Below are 19,418 nucleotides of genomic sequence, written 5' to 3'. Positions count from 1 at the left end.
AAAGGGTTTTGGGTGGAAAAAGTGACAGAAGATAAGTAAACAAGTGCAGTGCAGTACTCTTATGCTTTTATTCTGGACAAAAAAACAATAAACAATCTTATTCAGACAACCTGATAAAAATATATTTTTTCAGACAAAAAAGTTTAGCAAATTAACAGCCATGTGATCAGCCAAGAAAATGTTACTCGCTTTCACATACAGTAGTAACAATAGTAAACATATATTTATTTGGCAATGTCTGGAATGAAGTCTATATATGAATTAAATAAAATAATTTGAAAATTGTAATTTAATGCAAACTCTGTGGTGTGGCACGATTGTTTTATAATTTTTTAGCATAAGCATGCAGAGTTGAGCATAGAGTTGAGCATGTACACTGTTCTGTTGCAGTGTTTCACACACATTGACTTCACTTGGGCGGGCTGCCGAGGCATATTAATGGATGTCCAAGTATATTTGGCATCACATTTTGTAATTTGTGTTATCCATCCGTGATAATGACTGTATCTGCGATCGATTAACTATTGGATAAACAGCGCTACCGCGTCTCTCTTTTCCGACTTGTTTGATGTGAGTGGCGTGTGTGCGTCCTCTCCTGCATTTGCATGCTCTCTCTTTCTCAGTGAGCTTGGTGTGTGTGCAAGCCCTGAGTCTGGTGCGATGTGCACACATACACGTGTAGTTAACAGTGTATTCTCCCATATTTCTGCATTTGTTCTGAACTGTCTGCACTATACGTGATCTATAATTAATCTAGCACTTAGGGCGAGGGTTGACAGGTTCAAGAAATATTTCATGCCCAATGACCCCTCAAACCCGGCCCAAAAGGAATGAAAACTGGCCCGGCCCATGTCCGACAGCTTATCAGAATTCTCAGCCTGAGTCCGACTGAAGGCCGTTATGTTTTGTGTACCTCTGCATTACACATAGGGCTGTCACGATTATTAAATAATCTTCTCATCAAGATTGTTTGACCTCATAGCGATGGTTTCAGACCATCGCAATTATTGCACATCTCTATAGAAGACACTATGGGGAGCTGTAGTGCCTGCATATTGCATATTTTAGTGTATATATTGTAACTAAAGCATGGTAATGCTTGTAAAATGTACCACCACAACACAATCACTTAAAAACTGAAACTAAAGCATACACCATAAAAATAACCTGCAGTACAGTTTATAATATATACTATTATTTAAGCTAATCTCAGTGTGAAAACCAGTCTACCAAAATTGAATTAACATAGAAGTAAAATTGTATTGTAGTCTTGCAAGTGAGAAAAAACAGACTAGAAGCTTTTCTATGACTGATAGCATTTTAAAGGTGGCTTCAATTTTCCCCTGATCAATTTACTCAATTTAGTAAATAATTGAATTATTGACAGCTAAAAGCGTAAACCTTAAATATATGATGACCCCCTTATTTCCGATGTATTGATGTATGAGAATTAAATGTCAAAGCTCTAAAACAGGCAATTAATCGTCATAATCGCAATGATTTATTAGACAATTAATCGTCAGCCAATTTTCATAATCGTGACAGCCCTAGGCTGTTGCGGCAATTAAAATAGTTCAGTTATGTTTTAATGGCAAATTATTCATATTTTGTTTCATTTCGTTATTACGTGAATTTAGAAAAATGTTTGGAGTATTTTTTGTTTGTGGCTCAGGTGCAGAACGCAGTTTGAATGCCAACTGTGCTGGAGCACGAATTTGAATTAATGATGTGAATGACACTGTTTAAACTGTTCAAATAGTTAAAATAGTTTAGACTAAATAGTTTTGTTTTTAATGGTAAATTATATTTTGTTTCGTTTCTTTATTAGGTAGTTTAGAAAAATGTTTTGCATGTTTTTGTTTGTTGCTCAGGCACAGAATGCAGTTTGATTGCCAACTGCAATGATTTGAATGCATGATGGGCATGAGTCTGCTTAAATTCCTCCTTTAGCTTCTGCTTTCCGTAAGAAAAAAAAAAAGGGTGCCACACGATTACATGCTGCCCTGTGTCACCGTGTCACAAACTTGTCAATATATTTGGTTTGCCGGACATCAAGCAGCGTTACTCAGACCGATCGGCATGAACCGCAGGAGAAAGTGTCTTTCAAAAGGCCCGATGCCTGGCCTGTGTTTTAAAGTGGCCATTCCCCGTGATGCCAATTTTCCAACTTTAGTTAGTGTGTAATGTTGCTATTAGAGCATAAACAATATCTGCAAAATGATAAAGCTCAAAGTTCAATGCCAAGCGAGATATTGTCTTTAACAGAATTTGCTTTTCAAGGACTACAGAGAATGGCTGGAATCGGACTACAGCCCTATACTTCCCGGGTAAATTATGTCACTATTCCGAGTTTTTGAAAAACCTCCACCCAAAGAAATATGCCAAAACAGGCGCGAGGCCTTCCTTAGAGAAGAGGAAGAGCCGCTGGAGTAGTGTTTGGTTATCAGAGATTGTAAACATTTGACTGAGCTGCGCAATTAATTTCTCACAGTCCTACAGCTGGTAATAAGAATTCAGCTACACACATTCTAAGATAATAAACGGTCAAATAACAGCTTCCATGACTTTAACATCGGCAGTGAAAGCTGTTGTGTGTGTGTGTGTGTGTGTGTGCGCATACCTCTAAAACACTTCTATGAAACATCCTTTGAAGTCCTGCTTGCAAATGTCTCCTAGTCAATCTGCTTGTTTTATTATCCAACTTAGGTCCAATATAAAAAGGCAAAACTAACGCTTCTGTTACTTATTAGTGTTAATTAATATAACAGGTCTGACCCAATCGGTCCAGTGTCATTTCTCTTGCCATAGTAGGAAAAAAAATGCGATCTCTATCAAAGATTGACGTTTGCACATGCACTAGCAGACCTCCGTTACACTTCGATCGATCCGCACGTGTTTAACTGATGATGTGAAGTTGACGCCATTGTTTATTGCTAAAAGCCAAAGCTTATGAATACATGTGCACTTAGAGGGGGACCGACCAATCACAACAGCCTGAGAAGCGTAAGCTCGCTGATATGGTATGGGTGGGACATCTTCAGACACGCTCTAAGCGGGAAACCAATCACGACAGACCTGGTCAGCTTTACCAATCGGAGCATTTCGGAAGGAGGGATTTTATATAGACCGAGAGAAATCTAGTCGTTTTGTTAGAAGAGGGACAGCAGTGAACAATAGACTTGAAATATGTGAAATACAGTATAAAGCATTTTTTGAAACCAGAATTGTTAAACACCCAAAAAATATAACTAATGCTTCAAAAACAGCAAAAGAATGGCTCCTTTTATATATGGTAATAAATAAATTTGTTCAACTATTAAACACTTTTTTGTTTCATTTTTTGATGGCACATGCTCTACATGTTTTGACCGTTTGTGAACTCCCATTTTTACCATTACCATTATAGATATAAATGGTGATAATGGTAAAAATGGGAGCCAATGATTAAATTACTACTATAGCTATTGTATTCTTTATAGATTGAGTCACTTAATTTTGCTCTTAAAATGCACTAGATTGCAGCATTTACCCTCACCATAGTAGATATGGGCATCACGTCCTCATCATAGTATGAAAAAAATGTGATCGCAATCTCTAACAAGGATTGACATTTACACATGCACACTTTCACACACTATCAGGCCTCCATTAAGTTTGAAAAAAGGTGTTGAACTGATGAGGCTGAAGCCATTGTTACTGTTTATTGCTGTTACTGTGTATAGCTTTAGAATAGGCATGGGCCGGTATGAGATTTTGACGGTATGGTAACCTTAAAGGAGAGGTTTCTTTCTACTTTTACAGAAATGTAATATAAATCTTAGGGGTCCACAGAATGTGTCTGTGAAGTTTCACCTCAAAATACACCACAGATCTTTTATTATACCGTGCCCTAATTGCCCAGTATAGCATGCGAGGAGAAACGCACTGTTTTGGTGTGTGTCTCTTTAAGTGCAAATGAGCTGCTAGTCTTCACCCCCTTTTCAACAGATAACACAGCCAGGGGCAGGCTGTGAGCCTGTGCTTCCATCGACAAAAGAAGGGTCACATAAAGCGAATGAGAAACGCTATTTCCGTCTTTAAACACCAAACACATTGTTTTCTATAAGCGAACGGACTCCTAACAAAGGCGTCATGTTTTCTACATGCGAAATTACACATGACAAACCGGTCGTGTATTAACAAACCGTAACACTGCTTTCTATAAGTGAAAGTACCCATGACAGACCCATCGCGTGTTTACAGACCATACACACTGCTTTCTATAAGTGAAATTACACATGACAGACCCATCGCGTGTTTACAGACCATACACACTGCTTTCTATAAGTGAAATTACACATGACAAACCGGTCGCGTATTTACAAACCGTAACACTGCTTTCTATAAGTGAATGTACCCATGACAGACCCATCGCGTGTTTACAGACCATACACAACAGACCATACACACTGCTTTCTATAAGTGAAGATACTCAAGACAAACGCATCGCGTGTTTACAGACCATACACACTGCTTTCTATAAGTGAAGATACTCAAGACAAACGCATCGCGTTTTCTCTAAGTGAAAGTAACGTTACACAGGACAATCCCGTTGCATGTTTACAAGCCATACACATTGCTTTCTTTGCGTGAACGGACAAACGTTTCACAATGACGTTTTACCTACTTTTAAGTTGCCTTGACGTCTTACTTAAAAAATAACGGTACTTACAATGTCTTTATTTGCAGCTTTGCCTCATTCAGTCTGGTGGATTTCCATTCAAAACAAAATAAATCCATTCCTCTCCTGTCAGGCTGGGAACAGTGTTCTGTGCTGCTCTGAGCAGCCAACAACAGAACACTTAGCATGCTTTGCTTACTTTTGCCATAGTGTCGGAACTAATTCACATACGTCGCTGGCGAAAACAAAAATGGCGGCAGCGCCATGGGTGGACACGTTCAGAAAAGGGGGCGGTAATGTTATAATAAGAACGACTACCTACGTCAGAAAGCGAGCGAAATCTGAACGGCTCGTTTTCTCACAGGCTTGCAGAGATAGGCTCACGTAAACAAAGTTACTGGATTGTAATTTTTCACGTTTTCTGAGTTGGTAGATGCACCAGACACCCGATTAAAGCACTTAAACATTTAAAAAGTCAGATTTTCATGAAATGTCCCCTTTAAGATAAACTATCACGGTTTCACTTTATGGCGGTATTGCGGTTGCAGCTTTAAAATGTGTTCTTTTAAATGTCTGAGTAAAAAACACTGAACACAATAGATTTGATTTTTAAGCAACACAAAATATTTGGAATGGTAGGAAACATGAACAGTATGTCAGGTTAAATCAGTGCTTCCCCAACATTTTGAAAGCATGGCACCCTTTTCTAGTCTTCTAAATACATTTCAAGTAGGGCTGAAACGATTCCTTGAGTAATTTTAATACAAAAAATCATTGAGGCAATTTTTGTTGCCTCGAAGCTTTGTTTAATTCATTTAACTACAGTACACACGGAGCGCTGCGTTTCCCCATGGACCATTTTTACTAACACACAGCCCGCTAAACCCAAGTCTCATGCATTCACCATGAGACACACGCATTTTAGTCTGCTCACACGTATTTCTTATGCTGATAAATAAGTGACATCTTATTGAAATGGTGAACTGCTATTTTACTTAGTTTTAGTCTATTTTGCGAGTGAACTTGTTTTCCGGCTGCATTGAGTCCATAAAACTAGATGCAGACTAGTGGATGCAGAATCCTGTTATTTACACATGCCATCTGGCTGTTCAGCGTGTCTAAGTGTATGAATTGCATGGTTTAACGTGCTACACACGTGATGCTCATGAATTTGTCTGCGTCTGCACTTTATGAGGACATGAACACATGAACTTCATCTCCAGAGTTGCTCTGAGAGTTTATTTCACAAATATTTTATTGTTTGAGTGAAGAAACAGACATACTAAAAAATAAGCATCTTCCAACAACCTGCCAAAATAAAAATCCGGTTAACTCTGTATTTTATGTGGACAAATATATGACTATTTAATAGTAAAAAAAGAAACTAAAACTAATTTAGATAAACTAAATGCATCATGCATAAGCTGAAGTTAGTTGTTTACCTTTGAAATTATTCTTTCTATTTTTATTAATGTTTTTTATTTATACATTTGTATTATATTGCATTTTGAATGTAATATGGCAATGTAATGTATTAAATGGGTTAACTTCTCACAGATATTAATGTATGCAATTTCAGCAATAAAAAAAATATTTTTTCTTAAAAGGAAACAAATGCTCTATGCTCTTTAATAAAGAAAAAGTATTTATTATCCGAATACCCGATTAATCGATAGAAAAATCAGTAGAATATTCGATTACTAAAATAATCGATAGCTGCAGCCCTAATTTCCAGTCATTAAACTTACATACATTCATCCATCCATATACACATATACATAAATAAATTAAATGCAGATGAGCAAACAACTAATTAAGCATAAACAAAATATAGCACAGAACCTGATGGATTCCTGCACAAAACAGCTCAACCTCGGAATGGTATAACAGAAACTTTTAGCGGTTTTAAAACCGTGACTTTACCAAACCACGGTATACATTGAAACCGGTATTTGGCCCATGCCTACTTTAGAATATACAGGAGCACATGCAACTACCCGTTATGGTAAAGGGTGTGTGACTTTTCCAGACAACGTGCAGTCGCGCACTGGGCAGTTAATCCATCATGGTAAAATATAGAGGTGCACCGATTGACCGGCAAGAGATCGGAATCGGCCTGTTTTTCGTATGATCGGCCCGACCAGTGACCGGCCGGTCAGTCTCACGTCTCGCCGATTCCAAGCCGATCTTCTGTTTCCCGTGATGAGGGCAAGAACGTCACAGCCGGCAGTACACTCAAAGCCGCAAGTAAACATGTAAACGTGCGCGCGCACAGCCGGTCTTTCACAGCTCATTTATACTCTCATGTGGGTCTACCACGAGTCTCTGCTGACTGACGCGCATCTCTCATATCCGCTAACTGCGCGCACACGCATCATGTACTGTACAGACAAAAAGGTGCACTGTAGTTCATCTCTCGCTGCTCCGTCTACATGGGGTATGTATGCCAATAGTGATGCTATTAGCGTCATGCTGAACTCTGACACATGCTAAACTCATGTTGAAGTCATTCACTCCGTGTAAAACAAACGTAAATTCCATTCAACCGGATTCTTTCTCTTACGTTAAAACTGTGGTCATTTCACCTAGGTAAAATGACATTCAACACAACTTCTACTTGTTTTTAAAAATCCAAAATATAAAAAAATGAATAAATCAACCAATATATGTGATTGAGTTCTTTACTAACACAGAAAACTGCAAATACATATACATCTTTAGAGTAGAATTCACTCATAAGATTTTTAACTTTTTTAAGTTGCAGCAAAAATCAACCCACTTCTTTTAATACTCAGGGTTCCAACACTTTCATCAACACCTAATTCAAGGACCTTTTCAAGCACATTTTGGTCAAATTTAAAACTGTGTTTTTGTGCCGTCGCCGGGCACTTTGGGAAAAGGATACCATTTTTTATGATTTCTCTCTTCACAAAGGGCCATTTCATAAGTCTGTTAACAAAGGGTACATGCAGTCACAGACATAAATAGACACCGCATTAAAGACTTTGGCCTGTTGCTAGGGCTGCACGATTTGCAGAAAAAATCTAATTGCAGTTTTTCACAACAAAATTGCGATTTGTGATTTAAAATGCGATTTACTATTATTAAAAAAAAAGAGCTACAGATTTGTTGTGGAGGTTTTAACAGCATCAAAGAAAGACCAAGAATAGTCACAAACTACTCTAACACTGTGCCACTGTTTATTTAAAACACCTTACCACTGTTTCAATTTAGAAAAATTTTGTCATAATGCAGACATCTTGACAAATCAGGAAAATAACTACAGTATTTTTAATGAAGTTAAATAAACAAATAAAAATAAAAGCTTACCTTTAAGAGTAAACAATTCAGTAAAACACTGAATACTCTCCCTTATGATCAATGGGGAAGTACGCCGTTTGTAAACAACGACTCTTTAATTCAAAATCCTCACTTATGAAATGCACAGTGAGACTTTGATATGGTTCAGTGGTCCTACTGGACCACATCAGTGGCGCCCCCAAGGGGAATAAGGGGGAGCCGCGGCACACCCAAAAAGTAACTGGCACCCCATTGGCCCCCCAACCAGAATGAGATTTTTAAAATACTGTATATATATATATATTTTTTTTTTTTAAATATTAAAATAATAGTATTAATATTTATTAATTAAAATGTACATTATCGAAGCACTATGTAAAAAAATAACTTGTATAATGTGTTATTTAGAATACGATCTCAACCCCTCCTCTCTCGTTTAACCTGCGAAACCGCGACAAATGTCGCCTTTACACAGCAAAGGCGGCACAGAAACCGAATCTGAAGCGAAATGAGTATTTACACAGAGCGTTAATGCAGCTCTAAAGCGGCATAAATGCATTTACACAGGAATTAAAATAATGCGAAATAATGCTGAACATAACCACAAAAACACAGAGCGTTAATGCAGCTCTAAAGCGGCATAAATGCATTTACACAGGAATTAAAATAATGCGAAATAATGCTGAACATAACCACAAAAGCACAGTTCTAACAATATGCTGATGAAATAATATCTTAAATTAAACAATATAAACTCAAAATATATATATACACTGACACTAATAATAACAATGCATACTTTAGGATAAAAGCAATAATAGGCTATAAATGCAACATTTTAAATGATTTTCCTAGCTAACAAACACTCTCGGGCACCTCACCGCATATTGAAAGACGCCAAAAGATGTTTTAAAGAGCCCCAAAGTCACTGTCGACCAGGTAAATGAACAGTTCCGATGTTACAGCAAATGTTACAAGATCGTTTTCGTGTATGAAATACTGTCCTCAATGAGATGCGTCTGGAAATATAACGACAAAATCCTGCATTTCAATCCTAGCCCGACAAGACCCAAATAATTTACGCTCCTAGGGCCGGGCATCTGTGCACAAGCGCTACTGTCTTCACTTTACGATCTGGACCGAAGCACACTTACATTATTATGATGCGACTGTTTTGAGGTAAACGGTAAAAAAAGCACACACTCTCTTATAACAACACAATGTTAAGTTTGCGATTTATTAAGTGTTCGACTTCATGCGTGTGTTGCGGAGACCCATCTGTTTAAGTAACACGAGAGCTTTTCAAATAACTCTGCGACACTGCATGTCCGACAAACATAATATTTGAAGCAGTTTGAGACGCACAGTAAAACATGTCTGCATGTGACCGTGTCACACGTACCGGAAGTTTTTTTCCACGAAGGAGAGGAGCTTAAGGAATTTAAACAATGTCATGAGTTCAAATAAAAAAATCTGCATGCTGGGCCTGAGTCACAAACAATCATACTCCAAACATTTTCCTAAATTAACTTAAAAAAAAAAAACGAAACGAAATAAATGTAATTTGCCATTAAAAACTAATCTAAACTATTTTAATGCATTGGATTTTAATTTTTCTGCTGCTCATACTCGCAGTTTGATCGATCACTATACATGTTTGGTTAAAACATTACTCCATCAGCTGATCTTTAAATTGTTGGAATTGCAGTTTTTGGCATCTATTACTATCATATTTTTTTTATAGTTGAATATATGTAGAAGTTAGCGAATTAGCATGTATCGATCAAACACTGAAAATATTAGTAAATTAAATTAGAAATTAAATCGTAAGACTAGTAATAACTTTATATGATCCCATTAGTATTAAATGGCAATGCCAAAACTCTTAACAATTAGATTCAGGCATAATACATTTTTTTTAAATGTGCCACCCTAAGATTTGTACTGGCCCCTTTGTGCCACCCCATAAAAAAAATCCTGGGGGCGCCACTGGACCACATGTCAGTCGTCATCGCATAATATCCCACCTCTTTCAGCTCAGCTTCAACCTTCTTCTGAGTCGTATCGTACAGTTTTTGTATGGATTGAGTAAAGAACACACGAGAGGGAATGCGATATCTTTTATCGAGCATTAGGATAAGACTCCTGAATCCGTCTTTTGTGACAGCGTTAATTGGTAGCATATCTTTAGCCAGGTATCTTGTTATAGCGTCAGATATTTCGCAGTACCTTCGTGAAGACTTGTCATAAGATGTACCACTTTCTAACGCTTGAGTAATTGAAGTTTGCTTCGATCGCGGTGGTTGCAACAAAGTTTCTTCATCATTGGTTGTCTGTGGTACTTTCGCAGGTGTTGATATAGGTTGGTCGTGTTGCCTCGCAAGGTCGACACAGACGTTCGGCATGTTTTACATTGTACTTGCCTCTGAAGTATATCGGAACGTCGAAATCCAAAATGATTCCAGACGTATGCGGTGCTTTTGTTTTTAGGTACCAAGTCGTCTACAGGCTCTTCTGCAGACACACTTTGTTGTGAAGTTGAACTGCTGCTCCAGATGGCGCTCATCTTTTCCAAATGACATTCGTTGCATATCAGCGCGCGCAGTGTTAAAATGCCCCCTACTGGTTAAACTCTGCATCAAGCGTAAAATGCGCAGGGCCAAACTTTCAACGACTACGTGTATGCGTGTTATTACTATATCTGTATTTGATGGTCTTAATCGAAATAATCGCATGCCTTTCAATTTGAAAATCGCATCTTCAAATCGCAATTTCGATTTACAAACGATTAATCATGCAGCGCTACCTGTTGCTGTTATGGGTTCAACAATGCTGCCATATTGGAGAGGACAAGACATAAACAAAAGGGAGCTTCTTTGAATAAAAAGCACAATAACAATGTAAACGTTACATCATTTTTTTTAATGATTTACAGTCTACGTGGAGTATAAAAATGTCTTGTCTCGAGTAGGGATGGGCATTTTTCAATAATTTCATATTCGAATATTTGAGCTCATAAAAAAATGAATATTCGAATAATGGTTTATAGAATAGAATACAACAGAATAGAATGAGCTTTATTGGCCAAGTATGTTTCCACATACGAGGAATTTGTTATAGTGACAGAAGCTCCACAGTGCAACAGAAAGACAGCAACAGGACAGAACACAGATGAAAAAAAAAAATAATAATATACAATAATATAGAAATAGGCAATGTACAAAACAGCAAAAACACAACATACAATATAGACAATTATGTATGTACAGGTCTGATATGTGCAAATTTGGTGAACAAATAATGTAATATAGAGTTGTGTGTTCCGCGTTTAATGTCAAGTGTTCATAAGATGGATTGCCTGAGGGAAGAAACTGTCCTGTGTCTGGTCGTTCTGGTGCTCAGTGCTCTGTAGCGTCGACCAGACGGTAACAGTTCAAAAACGGAGTGTGCTGGGTGTGAGGGGTCCAGAGTGATTTTACCAGCCCTTTTGCTCATTCTGGATGAGTACAGTTCTTGAAGAGCGGGGATGGTTGTACCAATGATACGCTCAGCAGTCCGGACTACCCTCCGTAGTCTTCTGAGATCAGATTTGGTAGCTGAGCTGAACCAGACAGTTATAGAAGTGCAGAGGATGGATTCGATGATGGCAGAGTAGAACTGTTTCAGAAACTCCTGTGGCAGGTTGAACTTCCTCAGCTGGCGAAGGAAGTACAGCCTCTGCTGGGCCTTTTTAACAATAGAGTCAATGTGAGTGTCCCACTTCAGATCCTGAGAAATTGTGGTGCCCAGGAATCTGAATGAGTCCACTGCAGTCGCAGTGCTGTTCATGATGGTGAGTTTGGGGAGAACAGGGGGCTTTCTCCTGAAGTCCACGATCATCTCCACAGTTTTAAGCGTGTTAAGCTCCAGGTTGTTAAGACTGCACCAGACAGCCAGCTCCTTGACCACCTGTCTGTAAGCAGACTCGTCACCGTCCTGAATGAGGCCGATCAGTATGGTGTTGTCTGCAAACTTCAGGAGCTTGACAGAGGGGTCTTTAGGTGTCCAATCATTCGTGTAAAGGGAGAAGAGCAGTGGGGAGAGAACACAGCCCTGAGGAGCTCGAGTGCTGATGGTGCAGGTGTTGGATTTTAATTTACCAAGCTTTACGAACTGCTGCCTGTCTGTCAAGAAGCTGTTGATCCACTGACAGACAGAGGTGGGGACGGAGAGTTGTGCCAGTTTATTCTGAAGGGTGTCCGTGATGATGGTGTTAAAAGCGGAGCTGAAGTCCACAAACAGGATCCTCGCATAGGTCCCTGGTCTGTCCATATGCTGAAGGATGAAGTGCAGTCCCATGTTGACAGCATCATCCACAGACCTGTTTGTTCTGTAGGCAAACTGCAGGGGGTCCAGTAAGGGACCAGTGATGTCCTTCAGATAGGCCAAAACCAGTCTTTCAAATGATTTCATGGCCACAGACGTTAGAGCCACAGGTCTGTAGTCATTAAATCCAGTAATTTTGGGTTTCTTTGGGACTGGGATGATGGTGGAGCGTTTGAAGCATGAGGGGACTTCGCACAGCTCCAGTGATCTGTTGAAGATCTGTGTGAAGATGGGGGCCAGCTGGTCAGCACATATTTTTAGGCAGGCTGGTGACACACCGTCTGGGCCTGGTGCTTTCCTTCTTTTGTTCTTTCTGAAGACCTGGCGCACATCTTCTTCAGTGATCTGAATTGTAGTTGTGGGAGAGAGGGGGGTTGCTGAAGGTGTGAATGGTTGTGGTGTTCAGGGCGGGTGTGGGGTGTTTTTTCAAACCGGCAATAAAACTTGTTCAAGTCGTCAGCTAGTTGTTGGTTCTCCAAAGTGCTGGGGGATGGTGTCTTGTAACTGGTGATATCTTTCAAGCCTTTCGACACTGAAGCAGGATCGCTGGAAGAGAATTTGTTCCTCAAGTTGTCAGAATAATTCCTCTTTGCCCCTCTGATCTCCTTTCCCAGTGTGAATTTGGCATGTTTATACAAGAATTTGCGTTCTTTATATAAATTAAGTTAATAATGACGTAATTTGTTACATTTTTATTTAGTCACTATTTCACATCAAGCTTATAATTATCATTAAATATTCATAATGCATTAATATTATGTCCTGTATATCTTTTTTTTTATGTTGAAAAAATAGAAAAATACATAAAAACTGCATTTAAACCTGCGCGGAACGGTATAATACAAAAACAAAACGGACAAAACAAAACGAACAAAACGCAACGTATATTGACAGTCTGTGATATATGGTTATCTTGTTTATTTTGTTTTACATGTTCTTGATAAGAAAAACAAGCATATAGGTCTATTTTACTCTGGTGAAAGTCTGTTCAACAAGCCGACGGTTAACTAACCGACAGAGGAGAAAACGCGCTGCTTTTCTCTAACTCCCAGTAACAAAACCCAGATCTGACAAGAATATCTGGCTTTATTGTTTATAATGTTGATAATAAATAAAGTAAACGGGCTTGATACCTCATGCCGACTGTTAAGATCCTAAAGAATACCCCGCAACAAAGACGGAGCCATACTGCTTGATTCCCTGATTACGTGACCGTCACCTGAGGAAGATATTCTGCTGATCAGCACATATAAATATTGTTTTCAGTGTCTGTCTTGTTTAGCTTTGCATTGGATTTGCATCAATAAATAAGTTAAGCCTATTTAGTTCAACTAAGGTAAGGAATTACAGCGCGTTTTAAAACAAACAAAAAAAGCATCCGTGCAAATTTATTTACAGGCTGTAACTTGAAGGTGACGACCCTATTTAAACTTCTAGAAGGAAAATTCTTGCTTTTAGGTACTGAAAAATGTGCCAGTCTTATGTTAAGGCCAAATTCATTAACTTTTGTTGCAGTGAAATGTACATTTTCATGTTTCAAGTTGTTGAAATTAGCATTACTTAATATATTTTTAACGAACGAATATGGATTTACTAAGAACAACCGCTACAAACAAGTAATGGTAATAAATTAATTATTGTTGTTAATCATTTAATATTACGTTGATATTTTTATACCTAATGTAAGTAATGTTAACGAATTCTGTGGCTCACCAGTTTTGAAACATTTTAATATGATGATGTGAGCCGAGCATAAAACGCGATCAGGGCATCCAGTGTGTAAACTTAAACTATTTAAACTAGCTTGCGATCTGAGTGAACAAAGATTTAGGAACACATACAAATAATTTTTATATTTTCTGTACATTAAAAAATCATTACAGAAGTGAAGAAGCGTTAAATAATACGTGACAACTCTAAGGTCTTCTGTAACGGTCACTTAACCTTGTGGTGACGCAGTTTTATTCTTATGAAAAATAGGAATATTCGAATAGCATTTTTAATATTCAAATAGTTATTGCGGATCGAATATTCGAATTTTCGAATATTCGTGCACATCCCTAGTCTCGAGTTACTTACAGATAGTCAGACTTGGAAAATTGTTTGTTGTTTTGAGGAATTTAGAAAATTCACACTGGTCAATTAGTGATTTGGCTTATTTTTCATAGTAACTGTGGAGACATTCCAATGCAAGTATGGGATACTGTACAGTACAGGCGCCCGCTTATCATGATAGAATAAAGAACTGAAGCGGAGACAAGTATCACACAGAAGGGGTTTCTTTTGCGATGACAACCGACTGGATGTACATTATCCTGATTTTAACATGGCTACTTGCCTCAAGAGCAAATTATATCATGTATTATGTATTGATTTTAAATATTTTATTAAACCATTTCTAACAAATGCAAACCTACTGCAGGGAAAACATTTTTACTTTTGGTTTTTAGGCAAGAAAAAAGTAAAAAAAAGACAAACATTCATTTGTAAATATAATCTCATATATGTTATTATTATTGTACTTGTCAGAATGACAAGTACCTGGATGATTGTGCAGTATTAGTTTTGATAATAAACAGATGAGATTGCCCTCAAGGAGCTTAATTCAAAGGGTTCTGCCCTTCAAAGGTAGTACAACATAGGTCAGTTCACTTGTGTTTGGAATTTGCCTTTCATTTGAATATTTTTATTTTCAATTTATTTATTTAGCATTCAATGTGACAAGTAATCAACGGTGCCCTGAGGGCGCTATATTCGCTCAATGTCATCTGTCAATCTGCGTAAATAGTGCTCTGGAAAGTTTCAAGACATTATATAAAATAAATTGTAAATAAAAATATATGATATTACTGTATGATGATTATTATTACTGTTATTAGGGCTGTGCGATTTGGGGAAAATATCTAATTGCGATTTTTTTGACAGACATTGCGATTGCGATTTGATTTGCGATTTTAACTTTTCTAATTCAAGCTTCAGCTCAATATTGTTGTGTGGAGCACAATATGGGTATAGTTACCCTGCTGAAAGAAAACAACAACAGAAATTTTAATTGTTTCCATTAAAACCATTACAAAATTCATTTTTGTAGTGTGTTTTTGGGCATTATTCAAATATTGGTTCCCAACTTCCAGATTACATCACACCAATAGAATCCAAATACCAGTGTACACTATTATAGTTTCCATTAAAACAAATACAACTCCCATTGTAACCCTTAAATCCATAACATTTTCTATTGTGTTAGTGAATTATTAAAATAGTTCATAGGTTACATAGGCTGATTTATAATTTTTTAAGTATGTGGGATTTTTTAAAACAAGTTGAAAATGTGCTGAATGTTTAATATCATCCAAGTGAAATTAGCAAAACAGTTAGATAGAATTTACATTTGTTTGAAACGCGGAGATAGGCGTGAGTTGACACAGGGTGCGCGCGTGCGTCAAGCCTCGTCCATATTGCCAGATGCCCGTGTGGAGCCGGACTCAAGTACTATAAACGTCATTACGAAACAGGCTGTGTGTGCGCATCAAGTTTAAATGGCTCGTCCGCGAGACGCGCGAGTATGACACAGGCTGTGTGTGCGCATCAGGTTTAAACGGCTCGTCCGCGAGACGCGGCGAAGTGTTGAGTGTGTGCAGGCTGTGTGTGCGGTCTTCTGAATTGGACGGTTCTTTAGTATTTATTTGCCTAATATGATCGATCTGACTCTGCAGATGCCATAATAACACACTCTCTCTCTCTCCTGCCTTATGTTTTTTTTTTTTAATGTCGGACGTTTACGCAGTTGGCTAGGGCAGTGCTGATAGGCATAACAGAGGTGCGCTCACTCAGTTGGTTAGCAAGAATGCCACTCAAAGCGGGCTTGGAACAGACGCATTTCTTATTTTTCACATCGCTTCCACATCGCAGCCTCTTGCGATTAGCAAATCGCAACGTCTCACATCGCGATTGCGATTCGATTTCGATTAATCGTTCAGCCCTAACTGTTATATTCAAAATTAGGTACAAAGCAGTTTCTAAAAGATACAGATCTCTGACACATGCAGGAATACACCAGCATACAAACATTTCGCTCCATCACTGCTGATATGGTGAACTTGATAAAAAATGACTGTGCGACTTCAGACACAGCAAGCTCAAATATCCAAACCTCCACCCAAACACATAGCAAAAGTTCATTACTGCAACAGATAACACTGCTGGGAGCATGTTTTTGTTTTCGCTCAACCAATGCTATCTAGCTAGCATTTCAGTGTTTCTTAACATCCTAAAAACGTTTCAAACTCTTAAAGCACGTTCACTGACAAGAATAATGATAACTAATGAAATTATTCTTGAAATGAACGTAGCTGAAAAGAAACTTATTTAGCAGTGGTTTAATACAACATATGTTTGACTGTATACGATGATCTTAACCGTTTCGCTTGATGCATAACCTGCTGGTGTACTCCACATCTTAACTTTGATAAACCATTTTTTATTATAGCTCAAGCATCGTTGAATTTGCACTTCTCTGGCATTGAGTGAGTTAAATAACTCCACGCCTCTGACTGATTTATGCAGTGCTGCACATGATCACGATCCATCCGCTCAAAGCCTCTTTTTTTAATTTCTTCCTGCTTTTCCCCAGACCAGCAATGTTGTTTTGTTCTGGCTTCGGCAACACTAACCAATATTTTTAACAGCGCTGCAGCTAACAAAATCTAGTTTGTTTAATTTAAGCACTTTCAAGTACCTATGTCTGTTTTCCAAATACTTTCCAGTCCTTGAATTCATATGTCAGAAATTCAAATACTTTCAAGCACTTTCAAGAAGAGTGGGAACCCTGAATACTACAGACCCAAGATAAAGACAATTTATTTTACATTTCAGAAAAAATGAAATAAAGCAATGTTAGTTTCATAAACAGAAACAGACGAGAATAAAGTTGAAGTATTTTATTGTTATCTTAGACTTTTGTGAGATGAGTACAAAAATGAAAAAGGTAAATTAAGTGACATGTTAAGTTATATTTTATTATTTGTACTTCTTTTCAGTCACAGAGTTATTCAATTTAAGAGTTGTTTGGGAAAAAGAACATTCTGTAATTTAATGCAGCTTGGAGAACTGCATTTAGGGAAATTTGGGGAAATTGTAATGTTAAATCATTTATTCAATGAAAATAAAAAAATTTGTAGTGAAGAAAAGTTAATATGGTTTTATATACAGTATACTGTCAATTATAGTTTGTGGATAGAAAACCTGAATTGGCAAAAATCTGAATCGGCAGGTTTCACTTGTAATAAAATCGGAAATCGGAATCGGCAAAGAAATTGCAATCGGTGCATCTCTAGTAAAATATTTGCCATATATTACTATTAAAAAAAAAAGAATTGACATGTTATATTACACACAAAAAACCTAACCAGGATCACGGAAACAGGCAAAATAGGAGAAAATTAAAAAAAATTAAATAAATTAAAAAATTAAAAATATCGACCCAATATATCGTCCACAGCGGTATACAGTGCCCTCCACTAATATTGGCACCCTTGGTAAATATGAGCAAAGCAGGCTGTAAAAATAGATCTGCATTGTTTCTCCTTTTCATATTTTATTTTAAAAATCTACAAAATTCCAATATTTCATTGAAGGAAAAGAATTTGAAGTGAAGGGACTATCACATTGAGAATTTTTCCATACATTTCCATACTTCCATACAAGTTGGCCACAATTATTTGCACCCTTGTATTTAATACACTCCGCAATCTCAATTTATAAGAAAAACAGCTCTGAGTGTTTTCTTTTCAGTCTGAGGAGGTTTGAGAATTCATTGAGAGCCATCAGAGCCCATTCCTCCATAAAGAATTTCGCCAGATCCTTCAAATGGTGGTGCTCCCTCTTCTTCAGTTCATCCCACTAATTTTCTATAGGGTTCAGGTCAGGGAACTGGGATGGCTATGGCAGGATCTTGATTTTGTGTTCAGTGACCCATTTTTTGTTTATTTTGATGTTTACTTTGAACCATTGTGCTGATGGAAGATCTAACCACGACCTATTATAATATTTCTAGCAGAGCAAGTCAGGTTTAGATTTTTTTATTTGTTGGTATTTGATATAAAACATGATGCCATGTATCTGAACAAGATGTCCAGAACCTCTGGTATAAAAGTAGGTTCACAATAATAAAGATATGGTGACATATTTAACTGTGGACATGTGGCATTCTTTTATCCCTGTGTGCACCAAACCTATCGTGTTATTGCTGCCAAAAAAACTATTTTTCATTTCATATGGCAATAGAACCTGGTTGAAATTCCAGTATGGCAGATTAATATGGTGGAGTTTATTTTTGCATGAGAGCAGAAGATTTGTTTCTTGAACACTGTCCCAAACAACTTTTGATGATGGAGGTGCAGTTTTCCATTATTTTTATCAAATGCGTTCTGACCCCAAAATTCAACTGATTACTGCAATTTTCCATCTGTGCTCTTTGAAGAGTCTTTGGCCACTCAAATTCTTCTCCTCACTGTGTATTGAGACAATATAGACTCAAAACCTGTTTCAAGCAGATTTTCAACGTCTCCAGTCCATTAAAACCTCTGATCATTGCCCTGATGTTGGAAATTTCCTTAAAGCCATTTTGTATTCTGTGTAGCTCAACAGAACTATATTGAACATTAGAACTACATTCTTTGGTTTTATACATTGTAATAAATTATTAAGGGGGTTTGGGCTTTGTGTTACTAACATTTATTCTCCTGTGCAACAAGTCATGACTGGACAACATCATGTTTCTAGTCACCTTGGTGTGCTAAGAAAATGTAAATATCAATGGGAATATATCTGGGAGATATTTTACTCATAAGAATTTCTAGGGGTGCCAATAATTGTGGCCAGGGTGTATTAGACAGAAACATTTTTTTTCTCAGTGTGATATTCCCCCTACTTCAAATTGTTTTACTTTAATGAAATTTTGGAATATTGTAGATTTTTTAAATAAAAGATCAAAAGGAGAAACAATGCCATTTTTACAGTCTTCTTTGCTCATATTTACCAAGGGTGCCAATAATAGTGGAGGGCACAGTATATATATATATATATATATATA

The 19,418-nt window shown here is 37.4% G+C and overlaps 1 protein-coding gene across 1 annotated transcript in view; it reads right to left on the bottom strand.

Annotated features, from left to right (window-relative positions):
* Window positions 1-19,418, bottom strand: part of ube2o (ubiquitin-conjugating enzyme E2O) — a 63,131-nt gene that overhangs the window by 33,976 nt on the left and 9,737 nt on the right. The window lies entirely within an intron of this gene.

The sequence above is a fragment of the Triplophysa rosa genome, linkage group LG7 (assembly GCF_024868665.1).
Source record: "Triplophysa rosa linkage group LG7, Trosa_1v2, whole genome shotgun sequence".
Taxonomy (NCBI): domain Eukaryota; kingdom Metazoa; phylum Chordata; class Actinopteri; order Cypriniformes; family Nemacheilidae; genus Triplophysa; species Triplophysa rosa.
This window is presented reverse-complemented; position numbering and strand designations above follow the sequence as displayed.